This window comes from Mus caroli, chromosome 11 (assembly GCF_900094665.2).
Source record: "Mus caroli chromosome 11, CAROLI_EIJ_v1.1, whole genome shotgun sequence".
NCBI classification, from domain to species: Eukaryota; Metazoa; Chordata; class Mammalia; order Rodentia; family Muridae; genus Mus; species Mus caroli.
This window is the reverse complement of record NC_034580.1, coordinates 113,035,019-113,041,996: the sequence shown is the minus strand read 5'-3', so window position 1 is coordinate 113,041,996 and position 6,978 is coordinate 113,035,019.

Sequence of the window (6,978 nt, the reverse complement as noted above, 5' to 3'; positions counted from 1 at the left end):
TCTATGAGCCAGGCTGGTCCAAAAGTTGAGTGTGGATCTGATGAGACCTGTCTTGGCACTAGCATGCACCAAACAGGCCTTGGGAAACACAAAATGCCAGCTGGAAGCCTGGTACTCCAGTCCTCTGGCCCGGACTCTCCTACCGTCAGGACCTTTGTTTTAGTTCGTTTCCTGTTGCTACACAATACTCAAAGCTGGGTCTTTCAGGAAAAGATCGGGCTTGTGAGATGGCTCATCAGGTAAGCTCACTCCTGCTCCCACTGCCGGATGGCTCAGTCCTGTGCACAGGGAAGCCATGCAAACAGAAGTTGCATGTGGTGGTGCGAATCTGGAACCCAGCAGCCTACAGTGAGAACTGCCCTGAACATGGAGGGCCGGTTAGCATGGCAGAAATAAGCAATCCCGCCTCAACAAGGTGGAAGGAGAGAGCCAACTGTCCTCTTACCCCAACACACTTATCTAAAGAGAATTATCTGAGTGAGGATGCAGACAGCATTGTGCGGACATGCTGCCATGAGCCCTGACCAGCCTCCCAGATGGCAGAGAAACAGGAGCCAGTCCCTGTGAGCGGCCTAGGAAAGACTGATTGGACCATAGCAATGCCCCTGCAGGTGTATTTTTGGGGTTACTTTATCAGGTTCTTTTATCTACCACTCCTCCAACCCTTATTCCACCCTAGCCCCTTCCAACGCCCAACACTGAGTAGGAGAGAGAGAAGGTTAGAGAGGAAAGGGAGCCGAGGCCTCTTTAGACTACTTCCTGCTGATTAGGGGCATCAAGGATTTGAAAATTATTTTTACAAAGTTCCTTGGGGCAAGTCCAATCTTCCGTTGTCAGAAGAGCTCTAAGTAGGGGTTCCCCCCATTTATCCCCTCTCCAGAGTCCCAAAGGTAAACTATCTGCAGCTGGCAAAAATCACGCCCCTCCTAGAGTACGAGACAATCATAATTCCCATATCCCACACTGTTGTGTCCGGCCAGCAGATCACAGACCTGGGTTCTAGTCTGGAAAGGCATTTTGGAAACCTGGAAGAGAAGAAGGGCTGGGCTGCGCGAGATAAGGAAGGAACCAAGACAAGCTTTCTGCTCAAGGTTCAATTTTAATATCAGCAAACACACTTTATAAAGAAAAGGGGAGGCCCGTCCCTGGCCAAGCAAGTTCCTTTGAAGTAGATAGGTCAGCCTTTTAGTGGGAACTCGCAAAGATCGCTGTTCGGTGTTAACTCCGGAAGATTCTTGGAAGAGAACCGGTTCGGCCTCTGGCAGGTTGAGCCTCAGGCACGTAGTGGCACATCCAAAGAGCAGCACAGTAGGTTGCTCCCCTCAAGCCGGTGGGCAGCCGATGGTCACAGCCAGCCTTGCTAGGCTGGAAGGAGGTAACACCACAGCTGGGATTTAAAAAAAAACATATTCACATAACACAACTGGGTTTTTAAGGAAACCAAAATTAGTGTTACCCCCCATGACCTGACCCTTATAGTTACATCACCCCAATTCTGCCAAGGACCCGGCTTCTAGCACATGGTCCTTGTGAGACACCACTACACTGGGGACCAAGTTTCTAGCACACAGGTCACTGGGGAACACGCTGCAAACATATCCAAACCATAGCACATTCTAGACTAAAGGTGACATGAGAGTTGCCTTTACGACAGGCCATGCACAGCCCTCAGCTGCGTCCTGCAAGCCGAGCAGGCGGTAGCAAGAGGAGGCAGGTCTGGTACAGACAGTGTCTAAGCAGCACACACGAGTCTAGACAGTAGCGTGACCGCTAAGTGAGAAATGTCAGTTTCCAGTTTCTGTAACCCTGGGCGGTATTTTTCAATAAGAAAACAATAAATCTGTTTTTGTTTTTTTTTTGAGACAGGCTCTCACAGAGCCCAGAGTGTCCTTGAACTCTCACAAGGTAACTGAGAGTAGACCTGAATGCCTGATCCCCCTGCCTCCACCTCCTGTGTACTAGAATCACGGGTGTGTGCCACCACACATGCTTAAAATGTCATTTAAAAAAAAATGTCTAAAAATATTTAGGGAAAAATGTCAAGAAAGTGATACCTAATGTTTAATTAACGGAAAAAAAAACCAGCAAAATGTTAGCAACTGTTAAGTGTAGCTGACAGCCAAAGGCATTGGATCGCCAGCCTCTATAATTTCTGTGTGGGGTTTTATGTAACAGAGTTGTTTAATTAATGCATCCCCTTTCCTCAAGGAGGGGAGAGATGCTTGTCCTGTTTATTTTCTGCCCATGTCATGAATGGTTTATGGAGGTCTAAGGACAACTGACCCAGAGGAATCCGTTCTCTCCCTCAGCCACGAGGGTCCCAGGGACTGAACTCATGCCATAAGTCTTAGCAGCCAACACCTTTGCCCACAGAGCCATCGTGTCGGCCCCCCACCCCCTGCCTCATTCTTTTTTTTTTTTTAAGTTAGTAAAGTCTCCATAGTGCATAATAGGTTGCTTCTCTTTGGGTCTGGTAGCCAAGGAGGGCCTCACAGGGCCAGCCTGTAATGGCGGCATGATGCACATTTGTTCTCATGCATCCAAAGGCCAGAAGTGCAAAGTCAGTGCCAGGGACATTGGGTCTGGGTGGACATTGGGTCTGAGTGGACAGCGGGTCTGGGTGGACAGCAGGTCTGGGTGGACATTGGGTCTGAGTGGGCAGCGGGTCTGAGTGGACATTGGGTCTGAGTGGACAGCAGGTCTGGGTGGACATTGGGTCTGGGTGAACAGCAAGTCTGAGTGAATGCCATTTCATCGATGTTCCCAATGCCAGGGCTCCTACAGAACCACCATGACCTCCTCAGTCTAAAACACAGAGCCCATGAAGGAGACCTACCATGTCCTTATGAGGAAAACAGAATCCCGATCTGAAGCACAGCCGATATTTAGGTCTGACCATTCTCTGTCATGGCGGCCTATCAACCATCTAGGAGCCATTCAGCGGCCTCCTTAGCCCCATCCTACTTTGGAAACAGTATCCTACCTGCCCACCCACCCCCACCCCCACTGTGACAGGCCTGTCTCCAGGAGAAAGAGCCACAAGTGCTCAGCACAGCTCATGAAAGAGGGGCATAGCAGGCCAGGGAAGGGATGCACAGACGGCTCACCAGCGGAGAGCTCTGGCTGCTCTTCTTGAGGATCTGAGCTCCTCTCCCAGCACCCACGTTGTGGCTCACAATCCTTTGTAACCCCAGCTGCAGGGGATCTGACACCCTCTTCTGGCCGCTGAGAGCACCTACACTCACATGTGCACATACGCACATGATTAAAAGTAAAATCAATCTGTAAAAGAGGGCACAGGAATCTGTTTGGGGTTGTGGGTTCGATTCCTGGGAGTATTACACAGGCTCTCACAGTGGCTTGGTTGTCCCACGAGGGGTACAGTTAGATGGGTGCACGTCCACCTGTCTGTGGGGTTGGCAAGTCTTGGGGCTCTTCTGTGGGAATGGTGTAACCTTGGCCTCTGGTGTCTCTGGAGGGGTTTCATGTTGTGCCCCCAGGTCCACGCAGCTAAACATGGCAGGCCAAGGCTGCTTTGCCTTTGTGCCACCAAGCCTATGCCACATCCTGGGACCAGGCGTTTGACCACCCGGACAATAGTGGAGGCTGAGCCCTCATGTCTGGTCTCTTTCCTGTTGTCCTTTCCCTTCGGGACAAGGCAGGTTTCTGCTGGCCGTGACAGCCTGTGACACCCCCCTCTGGGCTAATGCTGGTGTCAGCAGTGACTCATGGGTTCCAGCTGCAGCTATTAGCCTCCAAGTGTCCCCGTTAGTGTGCCAGGCTGTGTGCAAGGACGCCACGCTGAGATGACATGCCGGGGATCTAAAGAGGGGGGGCTCCATCCTCAAGGTCACTCAGTGGTCATAGGCCCAACAAACAGCAGGGGGCTCCTGGCAGGCAAAGTGACCACACTGAGGGTCCCATGACTTGGTTCACACATGACTGGCTCAACTTGCCCTGGTCTCCAGTCAAAAAGCTAGACCTCAGTCTGACCTGAGGACTAGGGGCGTAGCTGTGAGAAAGGAAAAAAAAAACCCCAACCACCCATCTGCTGGGCTGGATGTACCCACAAGGAGGCAGGAGAAGGGGGCCGAAAATAGAACCAACGCGCTGCTCATTAGCATGTAATTTCCCTGTGATTTGCATACTTTGCTCCAGAGCCACTAAGCGTACAATTATAAAATCAAATGCGTGAATGGATTCCTGTGTCCTTCCTAGAATAGATGTATTGCACTGCATCCTTAGGCAGGCTCGCTCTCCAGTGCTGGCAGTCTCGCTCTCTCCCCCCACTCCTGCTCTGCCCCCTCCCCTTTGCCCTACCCCCTGCCCCAGAACTCCCAACTGAATGTGTTCTTGATTTAAATAAAACTCTCTGAGGATGGAGAGACAGCTACGTGGATAAGTGCACCTGAGTTGGATCCCAGACCCTACATAAAAAGGCTGCGTGTACCCCTTGGATGACTACTGAGAGCCAGCCTTGCTGAATCAGCAAGCTCCAGGTCCCAGTGAGAGACCCTATCTGAAGGAAGAGAGGATTGGTTCCTGAATCAGCAAGCTCCAGGTCCCAGTGAGAGACCCTATCTGAAGGAAGAGAGGATTGGTTCCTGAGGAAAGGCACCTGAGGTTGACCTCTGAACACACACACACACACACACACACACACACACACGAAAAGAAAGAAACAAAGAAAGAAAATCCCCCAGCATGCATCACTTCCATCATTAGACAGAGAGCTATGATGTAATCATGAGTGAAATTGGCCATCACGGAAGGATTCTCACTGGGTTTTCTTTTTTTTTTTTTTTTTTAAAGATTTATTTATTTATTATATGTAAGTACACTGTAGCTGTCTTCAGATACCCCAGAAGAGGGAGTCAGATCTTGTTAAGGATGGTTGTGAGCCACCATGTGGTTGCTGGGATTTGAACTCCTGACCTTCGGAAGAGCAGTCGGGTGCTCTTACCCACTGAGCCATCTCACCAGCCCCTCACTGGGTTTTCAATGTGGGCTTGGCCATGCAACTGGGCTTCCAGGCTTAAGTATTTGCTGTTAGCATTGATAATACAGATGCTGTACACCGGATCGGAGCACAGCCTCTAGTAAGAACTGGCACAGACTGGCATGATTTGAGGCAAGACCTTTGTTTCTGGTCCCTGTTTGCTTGGGCTCTTTTTTTTTTTTTAAAGATTTATTTATTTATTATATGTAAGTACACTGTAGCTGTCTTCAGACACTCCAGAAGAGGGCGCCAGATCTCGTTACTGATGGTTGTGAGCCACCATGTGGTTGCTGGGATTTGAACTCTGGACCTTTGGAAGAGCAGTCGGGTGCTCTTACCCACTGAGCCATCTCACCAGCCCTTGCTTGGGCTCTTATGCCTGGCTATGGACCATCTGTCTCAGGAGAAACCCCTGAGGTCCCACCAATGGCGTGCCACCAGGTGGGACAGAGCATGCACAGAAAACACTACCAATGTTTCCAGGACCTGGGAGTTTGAGACACGGTAGATAATGTTAACTGTCAACTTTACACAATCCAGATTCACCTGGGCGATGCCTCTGTACATGCCCGTGTGTGTGTGTGTTTGTGTGTGTGTGTGTGTGTTATCCTGATTATCTTAGCTAATGTGGGGAGCCCGGCTGTTACTGTGGCTACGGCCACTCCCGGGCTGGCACCCTGGGCTGTATACATGGAGAAACGGAACTGGGCAGCAGCAAACGTTCCTCTGTTCTCTGATTGTACATGTGATGCAGCCGGTAGCTTCTAGCTCCGCTGCCTTGGCTTCCCGCCATGCTTGACTACTGTACACGAAATTTGGCTACAATAAACTCTTTGCTCTAAGAAATTAGACCCACAACCACACTCTGTAGTCCAGGCTATCTCAGAACAGTGTAGCTCAAACTAGACTTAAACCTGTGGTGGTTCTTGTGTTTCAGCTTCTGGAGAGCCAGGAATACAGGCTTGTGACACATGCCCGGCTTTTAAGTTCTGGCTCCTTGGGGGCTGGGCTGGCATTGAATTGTGCGTGTCTCTTCGAGAGTGAAGGAGATTCACACAGGATCTCCGAGCTCCTGCACTTACAGGGCTTCCTGGGTAAGGGTTTGCCTTTGAAGCATTTCGGTTGCACCTGTCATTGAAATCAGACACTGAAATCATCTGCTGCAGCATTCGCAAAGTACAGAGCTCCAGGCGTCTGGAAGCCGGGAACCGGGGCCTGGAGCTGACTCCACAGTCCTGAGCTCACTGTTCTCCTATGCAATGGCTTGCCTCGATTGGCTTGGCTTTCTTCCTCCCCATGACAGGGGTGTTGGACTAAATAAGTGAGTCTCAGTTGGGGGGGGGAGGGGGTATAACTCTGCTTCCCTAGGAGACCAGGGCTGCTGTTAAACATCCCACAGGGGCCAGGGCAGCTCCATACCCCAGGCCATGGAGCCCAGCAAACCAACAGCTCCAATCTGGAAAAATTAGAACAAACTGACTTCACCAAGTGGGGAGCCAGCTGGTGTTCCCGAGGGGCAGTGACATTCCAGAGGGAAAGTCTGTCCTGTTCTGGGGAGTAGGGAGGGAGGAAGGAGGTGCTGGCTCACATGAAGCTCAGAAGTTACACTCTGGGAACTCAGGGCACCAATGAGAGGGCTAACAAGGGCTCCCCCAAATGTCAAGGTGACCATGTCCATCCTGAACCCACCCACCTCCTCTATTCTGTTTCCTTAGTAAAACTGGCCAGCCACATGCCATGGGGACAGTCAGGTGCTGTGGCTGGCCAGCACTATAAATCTTTTCAACAGAGGAATGCTCATCTACGTCTTTCATTTGAGAGAATTTTTTTCTACACATACAGGTATTTGGCCTGCACATGTGTCTCTGTGCCATATGTATGCCCGGTGTTTGCAGAGGCCAGAAGAGGAGGTTGGATCCTCTGGGACTGGAGCTACGGAAGGCTGTGAGCACCCATGGTGGTGCTGGGAATTGAACTCG